The 22,736-nt window shown below is 33.1% G+C and overlaps 1 pseudogene; it reads left to right on the top strand.

The window, feature by feature from the left end:
• The first annotated feature begins 3,206 nt into the window (after positions 1 to 3,206).
• On the top strand, positions 3,207 to 3,859 carry LOC116872332 (annotated as a pseudogene).
• The last annotated feature ends 18,877 nt before the right edge of the window (positions 3,860 to 22,736 follow it).

The following is a 22,736-nucleotide window of genomic DNA, read 5'->3' as shown; positions in this document are numbered from 1 at the left end:
ACTAGCACACATTCTCTCTGTCATAAATAAATAAATAAATAAATAAATAAATAGACTGAGAAGGAAAAGAAAAACATATATAATCCCAAGAGAACACAAACTAAAGAAGTATAGTCATTTAGAGAAACTTAGAAATTCATGCTCAAAAAATGACTGAAATGGATGCAAAATGATGTAGAACACATAGACATAAAATAATAACCATATTACCCATCAGGAAGTATTTTCAAAATACTCATTTGTAAATAAGGTACCAGGTTCATATAATTTGGGGAGTGTTTTAGTTAACTTTCCTTGAACAAAAATATTCATAGCCCATTAAATAAGATATCAATCCATCATTAGGGTAACATTACAGCTTGACAGAGTACACAAAATGCGCAGAGAAATTTTAGTTATGAGCTTAAATGCAAAGAGTTTGAGTAAAATAATGACAAATTGAAGTCAGTAATGTTTAGATAAAATAATTCATCATGAACAACTAATGTTTGTTCCAAAAGTGCACGGTAAAAAAAATAAGCATAGTTATAAAAAAGTATTTTATGCATTTGAGTGAAATTGAAAATAAAAACTTAAGTGAAACTGGACTACAAGAAAAAATGCCTAAATATGATAGAGAAACTTTACCAAGATCTAATTGTACATGTCATAATAGAAGTGAAGCACTTGTCATGAATATCAAAACCAGGTATAAGGCATTGGTGCCTCTACTTAACAGGATCATTTTAGCATGTTCTAAATTTTCTAGCCAGTTTAATAAGAATAGAAAGTTGAATTAGTAGTCTAGATACTATATAAAAAGAGAAATTATTATTATGAATAGCAGAACTTTAGAAAACCTAAATGTCTGGACACAGATTAAACCATCTCAGGTCACACACATTTTTTTGCACCTCCACCTGTCATGTCGGCTATTCTGGGGATACAAAGATCTCTCCAAGGGACTTCTTATAGGCTTTGGCAGTATTAATCAAATATACAATATTGATGGAAAGAAGGAAAAAATATCTGAAATATGATTCATGAAATATGTTTCATGATATCATGAAACAGGTGATAATACCATGCCTAAAAGCAAGAGTAGTCATTTATTTTATACAAAAACACTTTAAAATATTGTTTCAATATAGCTACTCCTACACTTAAAGCTAAATCAAAAAATAAAACACCTAAAATATTTAGGGAATTAAAAAGGCAATTTTTCTGTCAGTTTTCTGCAATTTTCAAACAAGAATTTTTAAGATATATTTGGAATTCATATTGTTTATAAAGATAATTACTTCTTTAGTTTTAAATGAAATTCCATTAACTTAAAAAATTCTCCCTAAAAATGTAAAAGAAAACTTAAAAACAAACAAAATCCAAAAACCAAAAAATAATTTAACCACATCAGTTACATTTCATTTTAACATACCAAAATCTACACATAAACACAGCTTATTATCATAGTGCTCACAGTATTATGATATTTCCACTTTATCTCACTAAGCCACTCTTATTTTTCTATATGTTCTTCATAGTCATTATATTTAATGCAGTATAATGGTTCACAATGTTGATGTATTTAATACTTTCATGTTAAAAAATCACATTATTTTTAATTTTTAAAATTTTATCTAGTATATACCATTAACTACCATCTTTATGATAATTTGCTTTTTTATTGCCATTGAACTATTTATTTAAAATAGGAAAAGGATAAAAATAATTTATTGAGTTATTACTATTATAAAAATAAATTATGATATCAGTAAGAATGAACATCTTGTGATTTTTACTATATGACATTAGTTATATAAAACTGTTACAGAAAAAATGTTATACAGTTTGTAAATCCTTCTTGTGAGGAATATGTATGCTATTTTCACTGCAAGATTTCTTAAATTAGATAACTTTAAAAATCTGTACTTTAGGTAGCATAAAATGGTATGTCAAGTTTGTGTTAATTTTCATTTTTTATTATTAATGTTAAATGAACATCAATGCTTTTTACTTTCAGATCCTTTGGGATATGAATTTGAAAATTACTTTTAGGTTGTTTATTATTATAGTTAGACAAATTACATTTTCCTAAATATCTAATTGGGTTCATCCAAAGTCAGTTGCCTTTTCCTAGACAAATGAATTATTAAGCCAAAGATTTGAATAGGCAAAAATGATCTGCCTAATGATCAGTATTACTTTAAAATGCATTTTGTTTTGTTCATTGGATCCTTTTTGAATTTTTACTTCTTAGCTGTAGAGCATGAAAATGTTTCTTATTAAAGGATGCATGTCTCTTTGGAATTAGATTCTTTAAGGAATATGACATTTTAATGAGTATGACATATGAGCCCTTCCTTACAAGCCTAATTTTCAACAGATCAAGTTAAATTAAATTAGAGAGACAGGTACCGTATGGTAAGGTACCTAGGAGAAATTACAGTACACTGCTACTCTTATTGTAATTTTTTATGTCCATTCCTATAAGAAAAGAAGATGAAATAAGGAATCATTATGAACAAAGAAAAAAGCATGATAGAAGACATTATTAGGTTTAACTAAACCTATCCTTTTGTGCTCTTCTAATTTAAGCATTTGTGAAGGGCTAATATGACTAGAATATAGTAAATATTATAATATTATAATATTATAATATTATAAATAATATTCATATAGAATATTAAAATATTATAAATAATATTCATATAGAATATTAAAAAAAAAGCTTGGTCTTATATCTCCAGTGTTTCCAGCTCATTACTGCCAGAATTATTTTAAAAGATAGAAATCTGCTTTAAAAATGCAGAAGACCTTTGTCTGATTTTAAGTAACCTTACCTATCTCAAGTGGTATGAATCTCTTCCTTGGCCATTCTTATACCAGACTGTGGACACAAAATTCTCCAGACCTCTCTCATTTCTGAAAAGGTCATGCCTTAAGGCTTTGCGTTTCGCAGATTCTTCTTAGGATGTCCTTTCCCATCTGCACAAGTTTCCTATTCCTCTTCTAACTACCACAAACTTAGTGAGACAATGTTTGTCTTACAAACATTGTCTCACAATTCCAGAGAAGACTAAAAATGGCTTGGCAAGATTCAGAAAGGCTTCCAAGACTTTGCCTTGGACTCATCCTTTCTTTTTTCATTCTCTTTCCCAAGAGAGCACCTTTCCCTTTGCCCCAAACTTCCTCCCTGAGGATGGTGAGGACTAACCGGAAAGTGGACAATGAAAAACCAAGAACCAACCAATTCTGAAAATACCGAACAGACTATTATTTCAGAGGAGTTAATTTCAGAAGGAAAAGGGGTCAAGCTTGAAAAAAACAATGTACATGGGTCTTACTGGTAAAACAAGAACTTGGGCACCTGTGAGAATTACAGCCAGGAGAGGGCATTTGGATGATAGTATGGCAGTTGTTTCAGCACTGCAAAGAACTCTTCATGATGAATGTGCCCTTCTGGGAAAACAGTTCAATTTGCCACTGGGAAGCTAATGCCTCGAATTCCCCAAAGGTCTCGTAGATGATAATGAAGACCAAGAAGCAGCTGCTTTTCTGGAGCTTGAGAAAGAAACTGGCTATGAAGGTGATGCTGACCATTCTCCAGCTGAATGTATAGATCTAGGAATGTGAAACTGTACACACACTTCATGACAGTGACTTAATGAAGATGTTGCTGAAAATGTAAGACCTAAGCCAAAGCCAAAGCATGGAGACTTTGCAAAAGGGATGTCTTTACCAAAAAAATGATCTGCTAAAGAGACTTAATGCTCTGATAGCTGAAGAACATCTAATAATGGATGCAAGAGTCTAATACTATGCTCTGCTGTTGACACATACAAACACAAAGCCATGTAAAGTGTCCGTCCTGAAATTTTAAGGCCAAAGGACAGTGGTCATATTTTTGTAAATGGAATCACCAGACCTCCTTCACTGAGACTTTGTATTCAACTTAGTTTAATGCAAATTTGAAATTATCTTTTTTTTCATTAAATTAAAACAACAGAGAATGAAAAAAAAATATGCAAGTGCATTGTCTGAAATAATGACAGAACATAAATATTAGATGCTGGGGAGAAGCCAAAAAAAAAAAAAAAAGATGAGATCATGTTCAAGAAATCATTTGTCAAATCTGGTTCAGTGCTAAGCTAGCATTGAAAACAGAGCAGTTGTGGGAAAGATGTTCGATTCTAGTAGACAAGGAGGTGTACTGCCTCTGAAGTGAAAGGGAAGTTAATGGGAATGAGAGACATCTGTGTCATTCTAGGGTTTTTGCTTAAAAAAAAAGTTGATGAAGAATGGGAACAGAGCCCTATGATCAGTTTGAGTATAGGAAGGTACCCAGACACTCAGTTTTAAGGCAGAGAGGCATTTTGCAACTTGAAGGAATGGAAGAAGTCACTAGCATCTTCTGAATGTGTATAAAAGTAAGCACATATTCTAAACCTTCTCTTTTGCATGGATGCTGGCAATGGGAAAGAGAAAACATTTACCTATGATAGGAAGCCTTGAAGACAAGTTAGTCCTTTGAGACCCTAATTCATAGAAATTTACTTATGAATGACATTTGGAATTGCCTCTTATACTGAACACTTTTTTCTACTCATTTGTTTATCTAACCCAATAGACCATGTTACCAGGCTTAGATGATTATTCGCCATCAGACTTCATTTTTGAATAATTAAATCTCACTTTCTAGGTGTATTTGAACTTCACGATTCCTAAAATTGACTATAAAACAAGGCCATGCCTCTACTGTTATTTAATTTCTAGTGCCAGATTCAGGATCCTGCAAGGAGACTGAAACCAGTCAGGGTTTTTTAGACGGCAATCTGAAAATAGTTGAAAAAAGATCTTTAAGCTTTTTCCTTGTTTCAAAACTGGTGCTTTACCCCATGCAGTTCCAACACCTGTTTGCACCTAAGACTACTTAACTGTGGTTATTTTCTCTGCCCCAACACTTATAATTCCATCAGGCTTCTTACTTTTTCCAAAGAAGAAGAAGTAATAGCCTAGGGATGATTTCACATACTGTGGACAATGCTCCAAACAAATAATTGACCAACCGAGAAAAAATAAAACTTTTTAAAATCAAATATTTCACCAGTTTGCAAGGTAAATAGGGTTCTCTTAAAATTTAATAATAGTCTATGGCCTATTAACAGAGACTTCTGAATAGAACGACTTTACTTAGGTAAGCAGATCACATAAAAATTAATACTAACTCTTTAAACTACAATTGAAGTAACTTCTTTTGACATGGTTTGAATATAGCAGTACAGGCTATAGGATCAAACATAATCAACATTAGCTTTGCATATGAACCAAGAAATTATTACGTAATAAATTAAGCACACTTTAATTACAAAGTTCAAAACATTACATCATATTTGTAAGTATGTGGCTGTCCTTTATCATGACATTTGCTTCATAGCATTTATTGAATCTATGAGTCACCACTATTGTATATGCCACTAAGAGCAAAGACATTATGCTTTTTAAAATATGGCAGTATTATTTCTTTTGCTTTAAAATTGTATTTCCTATTTTTTTTAAAAAAAACATGTTTTGGTGGTTAAATGTAGATTATAAGTTAAAAATACATTATATTTAATATATGTTAAAATAGAATTATAAGTATAATCAATTGGTTATGGTATGCTTAAAATTTTTCACATCCTAAGACAAACTCATCAGAATAATTTTTCAATTCTTAATCATTAATATCTGTTTTTTCCACATAACACTATTTTCTCAAGAAAGTTTCTGATTCAGTGTTTCAAAAGCTTGCTTGCTTTTTTCTTTCTCCCTCCCCTCTTCTCCCACCCTCTTCTCTTTCTTAGTATTATATCCCTAAAAAGACACGTTCGATGAGTTGGAAATAAAAATCAAGGTAGAGGAGGGAGAAAAACAAATGAACAAACAAACAAACAAACAAAAGGACTAAATAACTGAATGGAAAATGCTGAAAAAAATTAGTCACCTAGAAGATTGAGCCAGAGATCTCTGGATCTTACATGTGCAACCTTACAAATAATATATTTGAGAAAAGTTAAAATGGTGGTAATGTTAAAAAAAAAATCTCAGCACTCATCAAATAGGAGTCACAAAAGGAGATAAAAGAGAAAGGAGGTAGCCATAAGAAATAATAGAAAAACATTTGCTAATTTTGGGAAGAGACAAATTATCAAGTTTAGGCCCAATGAGTATCAGAGAGAATGTGTAGCTACCTAACATCAAGGCACATCTTTGTAAAATTTTAGTACCAAAATTCAAATTTTAAGAATGAAAAAAATATACATCTATAAGAAGTTGGAATTTAAAATAGATCAGTCTAAACCATAAAACTAGAAGAAAACATAGGCAATCATTTCTTTGACATCAGCCATAGAAACATTTTTCTAGATACATCTTCTCAAACAGGGGAAATAAAAGGAGAAATAAACTGTTGGGATTACACCAAAATAAAAAGCTTTGGCACGGTGAAAGAAACCTCGACAAAATGACAAGGGAAACTGCTGAATGGGAGAAGATATTTGCAAAGGATATATCCAATAAGGGGCTAATATCTAAAATATATAAAGAACTTACACTACTCAACACCAAACATGAATACTGTGATTAAAAATGAACAAAGGATCTGAGTAGATAAATTTCAAAGACGTACAAATGGCCAGTAAACACATGAAAATATGTTCATCACTCATCATCAGGGAATTGCAAACAAAAAACACAATGATATATCACCCCACACCTGTCAGAAAGTTTAAAATCAAAAACACAAGAAATAAAAAATTTTGGCAAGGATGTATAGAAAAAGGAATCCTTGTGCACTCTCGGTAGGAATGCAAATTGGTGCAGCCACTGTGTAAAACAGTATGGAGTTTCCTTTAAAATTAAAAAAATAAAATTATCATATGATCCAGTAATTCCATTACTGGGTATTTATCCAAAGCGGGTGAAAATACAAATTCAAAAAGATATAAGCACTCCTATGTTTACTTCAGCATTATTTACAATGCCAAGATATGGAAGCAGCTCGTGTTCATCCAGGGATGAATGGATATGTATGTGGGCTGTGTGTTTGTAAAGAAATATTTTTCAGTCATGAAAAAGAATGATATCTTGCCATTTGCAACAACATGGATAGACCTTGAAGGTATAATGATGAATGAAAAGATAGATAAAATAAGTCAGATAGGGAAAGAAGATACCCTATGATTTCATTTCTATGTGGGATTTAAGAAACAAAATAAGCAAACATACAGATTTAAAAAAAAGACAAAAAATAAACAACAATAACAATTTAAATACAGAGAAAAAATTGGTGCTTGCCTGAGAGGAGGAGAATGAGATGAGTGAAATGGATAAATGGAATTAAGATACATTTATCATGATTAGTACTGATAATGAATTGTTGATTCATTATATCATACACCTGAAACTAACATAACATTGTATGTTAATTATACCTCAATAATATATTAAATGCTAATAAATAAATAAATATATAAAAATATATCATGATCAATTAGGGTTTATTAAAGAGATACAAAACCCTTAGCAAACTGAGAACAGAAGAAAACTTCCTTATAATAGCATCTAAAATTTCTATAGTGAATCAGAGTTAATGATTAATTAGTATAAATATATTTATACATTATTTTAAGTAAATTTAATGCTTATGACAGCAGGTCAACAGCTAGAAAATTTTCTTTTGGAAAGTATAAGTTGATTTCATAATTCTATACTAAATAATTCAGTGAGTGAACTAAGAAAATTGAAATATTTTAGATGTTCAAAGATTAAGAAAGTTTTTTTAACTATATATATATATTCCTAAAAGAATATAGTGAGGTACTTCAATGCAACAAAATAAATTTAAGAAAATTTAAATAGAAAATGAAAAAAAATAGTAAACAGAGGAGAAGGAATTAAAACTTATAATTCATTCCAAGTAATTGCTAGTAATTTTTGTTAAAAAAATTTAGTAACAAAATGGTCCTTAAAATTTGCAGTAATTTCAGGGGACCTGGATGGCTCAGTCAGTTAAGCCATGGTCTTCGGCTCAGACCGTGATCTCAGGGTCTTGGGATGGAGGCCCCAGGTCAGGTTCAGTGCTCATTGGGGAGTCTCTTCTCCCTCTCCGTTTGCCCCTCCCCCTTGCTCATGATCTTTCTAGCACTCTATCCCAAATAAACAAGATTTAAAAAAAAATTACAATAATTTCATGGATATGATCATATAACTAGTTTTTCCTTTGATTTTTTAACATGGTGAAAGATACTGACCGATATCCTTATTTCTTAATTCTTTCATCTTAATTTCTTATTTGGTAATGATTTAAAGCAATGAATTTTCTTTTTTATTTAATTCTTTTTTTCAAATTTTTGTTAACTTCTACTTAGCATATAGTGTAATATTGGTTTTAGGAGTAGAATTTAGTGATTCATTATTTACATGTAATACCTAATGCTCATCACAACATGTGCCCTCCTTAGTACCCATCACCCATTTAGCCCATCCCCCACCCACCTCCCATCCATGGACCCTCAGTTTGTTCTCTATATTTAAGTCTTTTATGGTTCTTTCCCTATCTTTTTTTCCCCTTCCTCTGCGTTCATTTGTATTACTTCTTAAATTCCACATATGAGCGAAATCATACAGTATTTGTCTTTCTCTGACTGATTTATTTCACTTAACATAATACAGTCTAATTCCATCCACAACCTTGCAAATGGCAAGAGTACATAAAGCAATGGATTTTCCATTAAATGATGTAGTGTGATTTCATAGCTCCAACTATGTAGTTGTTTTATCTTCATTGTTTCCTATGTATTTTCATGTTAATTTTTAGTTCTTCTTCAAGGATTATTTAAGAGGTAGTTTTGTTTTTATAGGATTTTAACTTATTTTTGTTTACATTCATTCAAATATTGACATTTTATTTATAATTTCATTGATCCCACATCTTCTCCATTGTTTTCTTTCATGGAGAATCTAGACTTTCCTTTTCCTTTGTGTCCCATTCTAGAAATTGAAAAGATTTATTCAAAGTATTTCAAGTTATTCAAGTTAGTTATAGTTATAGTATTCAAGTTATAGTATTCAAGTTAAAATTTTGCAATATTGGGGTGCCTGGGTGGCTCAGTGGGTGAAGCCGCTGCCTTCGGCTCAGGTCATGATCTCAGGGTCCTGGGATCGAGTCCCGCATCGGGCTCTCTGCTCAGTAGGAAGTCTGCTTCCCTCTCTCTCTCTCTGCTTACTTGTGATCTCTCTCTGTCAAATAAATAAACAAAATCGTAAAAAAAAATAAATTTGCAATATTTATACTTCTTACTGTAATTGCACTCAGCCTTAGTTCTAACATGGTTCCTCAATTCCTAAATTGGTTATCATCCCTATCATCCCTCTTTGAATCAAGGAGAGGAAGAATTTATGTTAGAACCTACCATTAACATTCATGAATCCTTATCTCTCATGTGACTGTTAAGTCCTGGCATAATCATGATGTATCCAAACCATACTATTCCTTAAGTGATGTTGTCAGGTTTGTGTCAGGTTTGTGTTGTCACAATGACCAATGTTAAGTTTATTCCTTTGTGATGTTGTTTAGATTGATTTTTCCTTAAATTAAAAAAATGTACTTTCTGAAGGAAAATGCTGATATATTTTATTTAATTTGAATTTTTAAGACTTCTTTAGTATAAACCCAAGATATATGACTACTGATAAACACTTTATATTTTACTACTCAGGAGTACTGAAAATCCATAAAACCTATGATGAATATTTATGCAGTTTTGTCTTTTAACATAAGAAAGGACCAGTGGAACAGAGAGGAAAAAATTATTCTTACCCCAGTGTTTTGGAAGCAATGTGACAACAAGAACCTGGTGCAAGCAAAGCAGATGGAATAGTTTGCCAATGGCCAGATCATTCTTAGAACTTGGATTGTGGCCATGGAAAGCAGCATCTTTCATTTGCTTATTTGCAATCCGTATATCTTCTTTCCTGAAGTGTCTGTTTAAATCTTATCATTGCATTTTGTAAATTCTTTATATATTCCATATGTAAGTCTTTCACCAATTGTGTGTTTTGAAAATATTTTTATATAGTCAAGATGTTCCCAAACAATTTGTTGAAAACACTATACTTTCTCCATTCAGTTTACTTCACAACTTCTTTGAAAATCAATTGACAATATATGTGGTTGTATCGTTTTGGACTATAATTTTTTTCCATTGATTGTTGTACCCTTCCTTTTGTCAATATTCCATTATCTTGTTTATGGTAGCTTGTGGCAAGTCTTGAAATTAAGTAATGAGAATCCTCCAAATATTTTCTTCTGTTTCAACATTGTGTTCAGTAATTTAGTTCCTCTGTTTTAATTTTGGAATCAGTTCAGTTTTCATTTCATTTCATTCATTTCATTGTTGGGGGGAAAAAATGGGATTTTTATATGGGTTGAATAAAATTGATGGAATGATTTAGGAAAAATGGCATTTTAATTGACAATTAAATCCATGAAAAGGATATATTTCTTATATAGTTTATATGTAGGTTTATATATAGGTTTTCTTTGATTCTTCTTACCAGCGTTTTATGTATTTTTTACATATAGATCTTGCACATATTCTGTTACATTTATGTCTAGTCATTTCATGTTTTCTGATGCTATGTTTGTTTATTTTTCTTTTAATGACAATAGGAACTGTAGAAATCCCCCCTCCCTCCTTAATTCCTAATATTGTAATCTGTACTTTCTATTTTCCTTGATTGATCTGATTTTTCTGATCTCAAAGAAATAGGTTTAGCTTCATTGATATCATCTGTGGTATTTATGTTTTATTTTCTTATTCCTCGGTTTTAACTCTTCTGCTAGGCTATCCTCTGTTAGTATGTGTATGAATGGGGATGTGCAATTGAATCAGACTAATAAAGAGCTTTTGTTTCATTATTCCATGGTTATTTCCAGTACACAGCTACCTTTAAATATTTTTAGCATTACATTGTGCTTATTTTAGAAGCTGGAATGCTGAAAGATTAATCTCCATTCTCATTGCCCCCCTGCCCACTGCACCAGGTTGTGATCTTACCAATTTAAGTGGTGTTAAATTTAATATAATAGATACAGGATGATTAACAGTAAAATTGTTGATTTTAAATGGTAATAATGAATATATAGGGAATATCATAAGGATATAAAGACATTTTTTCAATGAAACCAGGAAGCAGCTGTTCCCATTACCATGAATTTAAAGTATCACTTATTTTATGACAGCCTCACAATGATTGCATAGGTGGCACAGCCAGTTTAAAGATAAATGTTTTCACATAGCTCACTTATTTAATTTCAATAGTACTTGTGAAGCAGATGTTAAGATTTTGTATTAATACTTTCATCTCTGTATAAATACCATACTTTACATCCACATATGTACCCACACATACATGCATGTATACATATGTCAAGGCTAGCTAGCAGAGGTTTTACTTTAGTGCACAATGACCAAATATTTCAGTCTCTGCTTACATTACAGTTAGCATTAAATGTCAATCACAGTGACATAACAACTTCAAATAATGTGAGGAACAGAAATAAAGCTATAAATATAATATTAGAGTTTTAGTTGTTTACATCAGTACCAAAACTTAGGCCTAAAATGTCTAAAACTTTTTTTTAATTTACATTTAGAAGTAACCATTTTCCAGGAAGCTATTAAGTATGACATTTGTGAATGAAGAGTTGTGAATGGAGAGTTGGAAGAAAACAGAATTGAGTAGAAAGAGACTTAGTTTGTGGTGCTGCTCTGAGAAGGTTTCAGTCCAGCTGTAGGAACCCCAGAGCAAAGAATACCCTCTAAAGGGTATGTATATGCTGAAAGTATGCAACTATTGAATAGCAAATAAGGAAATCCATGACAGGTTGAAAGAGAGGCTAAGAAAGAAAAGAAATATTAGTACCTTTAAAAGTCCCCCTTTTCCCTCCTTTCTGAGCAAGAAATACCACATTTGTGATTTCCTTTTGGTTCCCAAATTCTGTTGTCATTTATGCAAAAAGCACTTTCCAATAAAAAATACTGTGCAAGGCACACACAATTTTAAATTTTCTAGTAGAAACAGTTAAAAAAAAGAAACAGGTAAAATTATTTTAATAGTATGCTTATTCAAACCAGTATATCCAGAATATTAGCAAAACAATTAATAATTAAAATATAAAATATTAATGGCATTTTTTACTTTTTAAATTTCTACCAAGTGTTAGAAATGGGGGATAGATCATTTTAATTTGAGCTAGCCACATTTTGAGTACTCTGTAGTCATGTGATTTGTCATTACCATATTGGACAGTGTGGCTTTACAAAATAAGGAACAGTGGGAGGTTTTATGCTAGTATTTGTGAGGTCCAACTTGGCTTTTAGAAAGATCTCTCTCTCTCTTTCTCTCTCACTCAATAGTCCAGAGAATGAAGTAGATTCTAAGACTGGAGGCACAAGGAACTGGACAATAGCTATTTGGTTTGGGGGCAGGGCATATTTAAGAGATAAATGGTAGAATTTTCAGGAGTTGGACACTGATTACCTGTGAGTGCTTAGTGGTAATAAAGAAAAAAGAAAGAGAGAAAGGAAAAGGATTGGAATGATTCCCGGATTTGTGGACTTGGTGGTTGGATGAATGGTGATACCATTCATCAAGATAATGTATCCAGGATTAGCACCACTGTACACTTTCATTCCCTTTTTTTTTAAGCCAATTTATTATATTTTGTTGTCATCAAGGTGACCTGAGATACTCCTTGATTTAGCTATTCTAATAGAACTTATTTTAGGAAACATAATGGTAGTTTAGAATCAGAAAGAACTTAAAAAGTTATTTGATCCTATGGATTATGCCCAGGATAAACGTCAGGAGTTGGATTCAGGGCCAGTCTTATGAGTAGAACATGGTTGTCACTGGATTGGACCTGCTTTTTAATTGAACATGTGAGAAAACTGACCTAGTGAGACTGGGTAACTTTTTCAAATCCCCTGTTTAGACACAAACCAGAGCTAAACTCCACCAATGTCAGTGTTTTTCCCTCCTCCAGGACTTTCCTCAAAACTCTGTTCTCTGCTGTTGGCTTCACCATGGACTGGGGCTTGAACTCATGGCCCCAAGTTCAAGATATGAGCTGAGATAGAGTTGGACACTTAACTGAGACACCCAGGTGCCCCGTTCACCATGTAATTTTAAGCAAGATTTTTTTATCAAAATTTCCTTGATTTCACTTTTAAATCCCTTTCACTTTTACCTTTTCAGTCTTCCTTCAATTCTGTCTGCAAGATGTGCCCTGCTCTTTGTGAGGATGGGTACCTTGCCTTTTCTCTGACTCCCACCTGTCTTTTGCTCTTCCTAGATCAATGCGTTGTTCCATTTACTTGTTGAGATCAATATTTTGAGATGCAAGCATGTGCTCTGTAAAAATTCTTCTTGGTTATTTATATTGCACCATATTTTTGTTTAAAGGCTGCATTTCTACATTGAGTTGGTCAAGGTGGAAAAAGAATCATGCTCTTTAACTTTGGGTAAAATACTTATGAACTTATTTTGAATAGTTCAGTTTTTCTACTTCAAAAATACATTTATCCCAGTGAATTCATCAATAGTAAAGATTTAGTATGCAGTAACTAAATGTTAAATTTAGTAGTACTGACATTTGTATTTGTTACTGAGCATATTTGTTCATATGTACACAATTTGTGTGTGTGAAAGTGTGTGTGCATGTGTATTTGTGTGTGAATATATTTCTCTGTGCTATTTAACTCTATTTAATGTGATAGAGAAAATATAGATTAAATATGAGTAAGAATATCACAAATAGTGATGTTTTACAAAAAAATGTACATTGATGTATTGCAAAAATGCACATTTTTGCAATAAGTGAATTTAGATTTTTGAACAAGAACTAATGTGTAAACTCAATATATTCTTTCAGGAATACTGATGGTTAATAAACTTTCTGAGTCCTTGAAAATCTGAAAGTATTTTTATCTTGTTAGCCTACTCTATCATTTACTATAGAATTATATGTTTGACTTAGTTTTTCCAAAAACTCTTTGTAGCTGTTGCTTATTGTCATCAACTAAAAAAAAAAAAAAAAGTCTCTAATCAAACTTAATTTTTAAGTAGCAGTGGAGGAACAATGATGATCTAGAGGATAAGAGGAAAACTGAGACTAGAAAAGAAAAATAGAATGTTTTTAGTCTCATATTCCTGTTTCAGAAAATTAATTCCACTGAAGACTAAACAATCAACAAAAATGAAACAAAGCATAATCAAGGAGCTTCTAACACATACTTTCATTATTTTTTATGCTAACTTGCAAGGTCTTAGCAGACAGAGCTCTTTGATAATGACAAGTAGGTTGAGTGAAGAGAACCCAAATAGTTCCATCATAACAAGTATGAGCTCAGAGTGGACATATTGTCTCCATTTTATTTGTTAAAGAACTTTAATAACAATTATTTCTAATATTTCTTTCAACTGTGATGTCCTATGAGTCAACATCTTGGTGTCTTTAAAAGTCTAGAATATATTCATATACACACACAAGTCATAAGGGAACTTGGAGGAGACAGATACGAGTTGAATCTTTTATCATTTACTACCCATATGACTGGGAAAGTCACATGACTTCTCAAAAGGTTTGACTTCTCATCCATAAATAAAAGAAAAGTCATGTTTTACAGAGGTCTTGTGAAATTTATAGATTATTCATAAAAAATTCTGAGAATCATGTTAGTCACACATTAGGCACTATAAAAAAGGTGACTTTTATAAGTGACTATTTGGCCAGAATTGGCACTTAGGCCTTTACTTCTCAAAACCTTAACCTCTTAAGCATATATTATTAGAAATATTTCTGTGAAAAAATTATACTTTATGCCTTCCATGAACAGAGTAATATAATATACAGGTTTCTACATGGAGTCTGAAGGATGTTGGCTTTGTTAGGACTGTCTCAGAGACCATAAGCAAAGGGAAATGAAGAAGTTGCATGAGTATTCATACTTCAATCCATAAACTTTATGTGTAAATCTATTTCTACATCAAGGTTTCTATAGGGTTTTTGGGGAAAATGAGTTTTGCTGCTTAGTAACAAACCAAAAAATTAGTATGCATATTTTCACATATTTATTCAGACTAAAATGCATATATTTAAAATACACATCTTAATAAATTATGATACATGCTTACACTATGAAAGCATCACCACAATGCAGGTAATGAAAAATTCATCACACCCACACAACATCTCTTAAAGGTAGAAAAAGTTGAAGTAACTTACTGGTATGTGAAAAAGTTGTTCATATTAAGGATGATTTTCCTCAAAATCTTGCTTTTTATGTAATGTAGGTTTCCTATCTATGATAGCCTGAACAAAATAAATTTTCAGATGATCTGCTTTTCTGCAAGGTTTGCTAACATTTAGAAAGTGAATATAATGTTAAATACACTATTTTTATTGGAAGATTTCATTTTATTTTAACGTATCCTTACCTGAACAAGCTCATACCACATTAAACCCTTGTAAAGTTTCCTGGCATTGGCTTGGCAATGCGAACCTGCTTACTGAGTGAATTGGAATCAGACATCCTTTCCATTTAAGGGATTAGCAGTCTCAGTAATGACTAGTCAGTTGTTGAGGTAAGTGCAAATTTAAACCAAGAATGTTTGCTTAGGTTCATGGCTCAGTTTCTGGCTTACATTCTCAGTTGGAGAAACCACTGTGTATTAATTTTGCCACTCCACCAGACAATACAGAAACGTTATATACTTGTCTACTACATCAGCTCTGGAGAACAAAAATATCCTTGCAATCCCAGTATGCACATTTATTATACTTCCTTGTATTGCTTCTATCAAATAGCAAGACTGTATTTATCCATCAAGTAAATAATTTCATCTTATTAGGCATTCAAATGGTGTATTTACAAGCATTTACCCTTAAATTAAAACACTTGAATAAATTACACCCATCAGTGCTCTAAAGTACCTGGCTCAACTTGTTACTTAATCTGACCAGAAATTACTTAAAACATTAGGATCTGATTACACCCTGTGAGAGTTGAGAATACAATCTTAATAAATCCAAATTTCAACTAATTGATTGTGATTTTTAAAATAACTTTTTTATTCCTTTTATTCATTAAATCTTATCTGCACACATGGTAACATAATAACAAAATAGTGCTTTTTATATATTCTTACTCCATAGATGTCCTTAGATAGACATACATCTCAAATAGACATATAAAGGAGGTGTGGACAGTTCTACTTTTTTATACAGAGATCCTGTCTCCTGTTTCAGAGAACCTCTGAGGAAATGTGAATTATATAAATATATGTAATGTATAGTGTGATGTGGTAAGAAAACTGATTTAGGATCCTTACCCCAAAAGACTGAATAACTGCCTGATATCACATCTGCATATTTTGCTTTATATAGTTATAGTTAACTAATTTTGCATTTTACATGGTTAAGTCCAGAGGAAAATCTTAAGAATACATTCTCTGTAACTGCTAATTTATCTGATATTAAATAAATATATTTAAAACAAAATCAAAATAAAAACAAGCATAAAAATTATAAAATTAAAAACAAGTATTGTGAATTGTATTCATTAAGTGATATTCTGGACTATGTATGAGATTAACAAAAGAATATGATGATGAAGGGAGAGAAGAGGAAGGAGGAAAGAAAAAGGAAAGGAGGGTTGAAGATATATTGGCCCTGTATACTATTGGCTTATCTTTTAGTGAGATATGATTAAAATCCATTTTGTACCACTTTGTGCCTGAGTTAAAAAATCATAAATGTTTCATAATATATGACACAAGAGGCCTCTGATATTTTGTTGTTATTATGTAGATAAGAATAGCTTATTTAGAGGGTGATTGGACAAATAGTCAACACTTTTCAAGTTACACATATATTTCTTGTCTCATCAATATCTCTTATAAAAATCTGCCCTAAAGATAAATTTGCAGAAGTTCACCAAGATATATGAACAAGACTGCCTATTATAGCATTATTTATAACATTGAAAAAAAAAAAGAACTGGGAAGAAGTTCATTCATAAGGATCAAATTATGTTACTTCTGTAGAATGAAACACTAAATAACTTCAAAAAATAAGGTAGATTTATACATATTAGTGTGAAAATGTCAACTTATACATGATTAAATGGGGAAAAAAAGCCATTTAACACTTGTATAAAATGACCGTTTTGTACCTACTTAAAAAATTTAGCATCACAGATTTGCTTGATATATATACAAAATTTGTAAAGATGCACAAGAAAGATTTAGTGCCATTACCTCAAGTATAGAGGTTTTTGAAGGGTTTTATATGTATGATACCCAGGCCTTTATGTTTTACTTCATAAACTTTTACAAAGTTTAACATCAGCTTCTTATTTTCTAAATAAATAGCTCTATGACATATAATAAACATAATTGGTAAGGGGGCATTTTCTTATTAAAATCATTCATTTTTATAGTTTTTAGTTATTCCCCTCTGCCTGAATTTGGAGATAAGTGAGAAGTCCTTTGATCCTGAATTTAGTTGGCAAATTGTGTCATGTGGTTAAAACAATGAAGATCTATTTTTGGAAATTAGAATAGAGAATGAAACCAAGAGGTAAAGGGCTCCCATTTTCCTGCTATGAAATGAAACTTGCACCAAATATTCTGGGAACTTCTTAATGAGACCAATGAAAGATTGGTAGAGTATTTTGGGGTCATAATGTACAGAATGAACAGTGACCCAAATAGAGCACACTTCCAAAATTCAATTTGTTACTAAGTGATGCCTGATAAAGCTGAATTAAATAAGAATGAGCATAAACAGAAAGACATTAAGTAAGTGTAGAAGCAGCCTTGGAAGAAGGGCTCATGACCAGGGTATCCTCATATTTTGTCAAAGGACTGGGGATTCTCCAAAATTCCACCAAAGATTGCAGTCTTAAATGTTTAAAAATACTTGAAATTAATTAACTTGCAACATTGTTATATCCTGGTTCAGAGTACTGGTCAATTAGTATAACAAGTTAGACCCAGTAGTGTATGATGTCAATTTTCTAGACAGAAATATACCTAGTTTTGAAAAAAACAATTCACAGTGCTGTCATGAATAATCTTTTTCTTTTTTCTTTCTTTTTTTTTTTTTTGGCTAAAAATGGTGCTCACAGGTCTTGCAATTTAGATACTTTCCTGAACCTATCCACTGGGAGAAATTAGAAATAGACTATATCTTCCTATATATAAACTATATATTAATACATTGATTTTTAAATTTTAAATTAGTTAATTGAAGAATAAAGTTAGCACCTTTAGATGAATGGATGAAGTTGATATTCTGAAATGGATAAACCTGAAGACCAGTAGTAAGCTTAGAATACTTTAACAAGATTGAAACACCAGATGAGACCTGGTCTGAGCAGCTGGTCAAACAGCCTCTCTATTACTGTCAACTTATTAACAGAAAAATCCAGGCATGGTTCTAGTTGAATGCTATTTGAGATCTATTGATACTGTATATAGTTTTTTAATTTTTTTTGAGGAAAATAAAAGTTTCCCTTTATAGTGCTCTATCATTGGATAAATTTAAATAACTTTGTATTGGGTAAAAACAAGACTAATGCTATTACCCATCTTGATAAACAAAGTTATGAACAAAATAATAAAATAAACTAATAAAAAAATGAGAACAAATTATTTTCCATTTTAGTGAGGTGACATGTTTTAACTTACTCAAAATCAGATTAAATCTAAATTCTGCTTTAAACATTTTATCCCCTCCAAAATGTCAAAAATAATCAATCTTTGTAGGACAAATTTGCCCCAGATATTATGTCAGTAAACAAGGGGGAAATTCTGAGATGTGATATGTGACTGGTAACACTGTCAAATCCCAGATCCTAGTCAATATTTTCAACTCCCACTTTTCCTATATTTTATATTCTGAGAAAAACTGCCCTAAATACAGCAGTTTTCAGATAGCCTTTTGATAGGATGGTGGAAGTCATTTTTGGTATGTAATGATTTGAAATGCTATAAAGGAAACTGTAAGGATTTTCTACAATCAGCACACTCTGATAATTCACTTTATGTGTAATCTTGAATTCCTTCCAAGTTGTGTATCCTGATTAATCCAAGAAATGTAGTATTGTCTATATAGATAAGTCTTTACAATTCTACATTTTCAAGGGGCAGTTATCTAAAGTAATAGTCCTGCCATTTTTTGCCCATCATATGCCCATAAAAAATTGAAAACTCAGATTTCTTAGACCAATATTCATCATAAAGACCAGGTGCCTTTCAGTCATGATTGTTCCTCAAATAATTGTTATTCCCTTAGCCTTGTATAGGAATCATTCAGCAATGACATTAAATTCTATCATTATCTTATCCTATGATAAATACTGGGTATGAATTATGTGAATATTCAGTCTTGAATTATATGAATCCATATTACAATCAAGTTAGAGATATTAATAACAACTCATTTTTTTTTTTTTACTACAAAGGCCAGTTTTGGTGTTAATTAAATATAAGGCAAAATAATAGACTAAACAGTTTATAATAGAAGTATGCTTTGATCATTAATCTTGAAGGTTTTTAAAATTGCACTGTTTGAACCAGGTCATTAAATAATTTGATACAGAATAAAAATACATGTATTGAAACTACTGAGACTAGAAATGTAAGTAATTTGTTCTTACTGCTGATGCTATCTATAGTTTTACTATCAAACACTGGAGATGGGCAAACCAGATAACCAACACTGCACTTAATTATTTCTAGAAAGACTTACTTAACATAAATTATTCTGAAATCATCTCTATTAACTTTGGTATGTCTTCAAAACCTAATCAATCCAATTCCAAACCCTTTATAGCATTCAAGATAATTAAGTTGCTTAGAGTTACAATGGAACTTAGTTGTCATTTGAGACCTTCTCAGGCACATATCAAAGCAGTTCATGGCCATGCTCAAGCACAAGCCCTTCCTACACTAGTATATGGGCAGGGGAAGGAGGAAGATGGAGTTCACCAAGGCTGAGAGCAACACAAGTGACCTAGTGTCTGAGTACCAGTAGCACCAGGATGCCACAGCTGAAGAGGAGGGCACATTTGAAAAGGAGGGGCCCTAGACCTGGCTGGTACTCAGTAAAGCATGGAAGCCCTATGAACTCTATTCACTCACAACCTGTTCTCTGATAGATGTGTTTCGTTGTGTGAGTCACAGTTGCTTTTCTCCTTGTCTTGACATCACATGCTGTACAGACACCACCATTAAAACATTTATAGGGGCACTTGGGTGGCTCAGTCAGTTGGGCGTCTGCCTTCAGCTCAGGTCATGATCCCAGGCTCCTGGGACCAAGCACATCAGAGAGCCTGATTCTCCCTCTCCCTCTGCTTCTGCCTGCCACTCTGCCTACTTGTGTTCTCTCTCTGTCAAATAAATAAATAAAATATTTTAAAAAATTTTAAAAAGCATTCTCAAAGTGGAAAAAAAAAACACAGCTTTTTCCACCTTCATGTAATGAGGTTCGTATGTTTTCCTTTAGGTGATATCAGTGTCATACCATAAGACACTGGTGTGAATAATTAATCATTTCTAAGGTTAAGACACATTGGTAACCATGTCTATAATTGTGTATGTAACTTTTTTTTTTTTTTTATCATAATGTCAAGTTTAATCTGCCAAAAAAATTAGTTGAATTTGGGGACTATTTTGCCTGGGTGCTACACATTATATGGAAGTTGTTTGAAGTGATTGATTGATAGGGTTTGAAATGGCTTCCAGCCCTGGCCAGATTGGTGAGGATAGGGTATGGAGGCAGACAGGAGAGGCCTCAGTTGGAGGGTGCTGGTCAAGATGACCCATGACCCTCAGGGATGGAGCATAGGTTCCCAGATGACATCCCCCCTGAGTGAACACCCAGGCAACACAGGCTGGTTGTCACAAACATTTTCAACATTTTCCTCCTGATACAACTGCCCCTAAAGCACACTCTACCAGAGAAATGGGTGCTTTTCTTACTCTACCTCCCAGGAACCCCCTAACAAGGGTTCTAAATTCTAAAAACACTACGTTTGAGGCACCTGGGTCGCTCAATGGTTAAGCCTCTGCCTTTGGCTCAGGTCATGACCTCAGGGTCCTGGGATCAAGCCCCGCATTGGCTCTCTGCTCAGCAGGGAGCCTGCTTTCCCTTCTCTCTGCCTGCTTCTATCTACTTGTGATCTCTCTCTCTGTATCAAATAAATAAATAAGATCTTTAAAAAAAATAAAAATAAAAACACTACCTTCCCTCCCTCACCTCAATTTTGGGTACTCTGACAGGCTATCACATCTCCATTACTCTTATGGACATAAGCTAAAGCCTCTCTTATGAATGCATTATGATTCAATGTCTCCGTCTACCCACTCCCCTTTCCTTCACCTTCTTGTAGGTAATATTGCTGAGAACACATTTAAACTTAATTCCTAAACATGTCTCTCAGAATCAATTTCCTAAGAAATCCAATATGAAAACTTTTTAAATCTATGTCCTAAAATACCAAAATCTTGATAACTCATTTTAGGAATCATACATAATATCTGATAAAAATTCTGGCTTCTCTGATCTAAAATTTCTGGACTCACTTCCATGAAAATAAGGTGTCATCTTGCCCTCTTTACACTTAAAATATAATAATTCAAAACACATTCTACAATGCAGTAGATTTAGTAGTTACATGTTTGCCTAAAATAAAATGATTATTTATCACCAAAATAAGAGGAAATTTATTAGAAATACAACCATATTTTAGCAAGTATCATACATTGTAAGTACAGTCAATTTCTTATTATCACTGACACTTCTGATCAATTCTTATTATCACTAGACATTGTTAATGTTGCTTAGTCAGTCTTAGCTTTGATGGTCTTCCTCTTAAAACACATGAAATAAGAGGGGGGAGGAGTCAAGATGGCGGAGAAGTAGCAGCTGAGACTACTTCAGGTTGCGGGAGATCAGCTAGATAGCCTATCTAAAGATTGCAAACACCTACAAATCCAACGGGAGATCGAAGAGAAGAAGAACAGCAATTCTAGAAACAGAAAATCAACCACTTTCTGAAAGGTAGGACTGGCGGAGAAGTGAATCCAAAGGGACGGGAAGATAGACCCCGGGGGGAGGGGCCGGCTCCCGGCAAGTGGCGGAGCAACGGAGCACAAAATCAGGACTTTTAAAAGTCTGTTCCGCTGAGGGACATCGCTCCAGAGGCTTAACTGGGGTGAAGCCCATGCGGGGCCAGTGTGGCCTCAGGTCCCGCAGGGTCACAGAAGGATCGGGGTGTCTGAGTGTCGCAGAGCTTGCAGGTATTAGAACGGGGAAGCCGGCTACAGAGATGGAGCCGAGGAGTGAGCTCACAGCTCGGGGTTACCTTGAACCGGTCGCAGGCTCGGTGAGCTCGGAGCGCGGCCGGAGGCCAGGCAGACGGGAGTAATTGGGCGCTGTTCCCTGAGGGCGCACTGAGGAGTGGGGCCCCGGACTCTCGGCTCCTCCGGGCCGGAGACTGGGAGGCCGCCATCTTCATTCCCGTCCTCCAGAACTCTACGGAAAGCGCTCAGGGAACAAAAGCTCCTGAAAGCAAACCCGAGTGGATTACTCAGCCCGGCCCCTGGTAAGGGCGGTGCAACTCCGCCTGGGGCAAAGACACTTG

The sequence above is a fragment of the Lontra canadensis genome, unplaced genomic scaffold (genome assembly GCF_010015895.1).
Source record: "Lontra canadensis isolate GAN:19392208 unplaced genomic scaffold, GSC_riverotter_1.0 scaffold2, whole genome shotgun sequence".
Taxonomy (NCBI): domain Eukaryota; kingdom Metazoa; phylum Chordata; class Mammalia; order Carnivora; family Mustelidae; genus Lontra; species Lontra canadensis.
The sequence above is the reverse complement of the archived record's forward strand: the minus strand, read 5'-3'. Positions and strand labels throughout refer to the sequence as shown.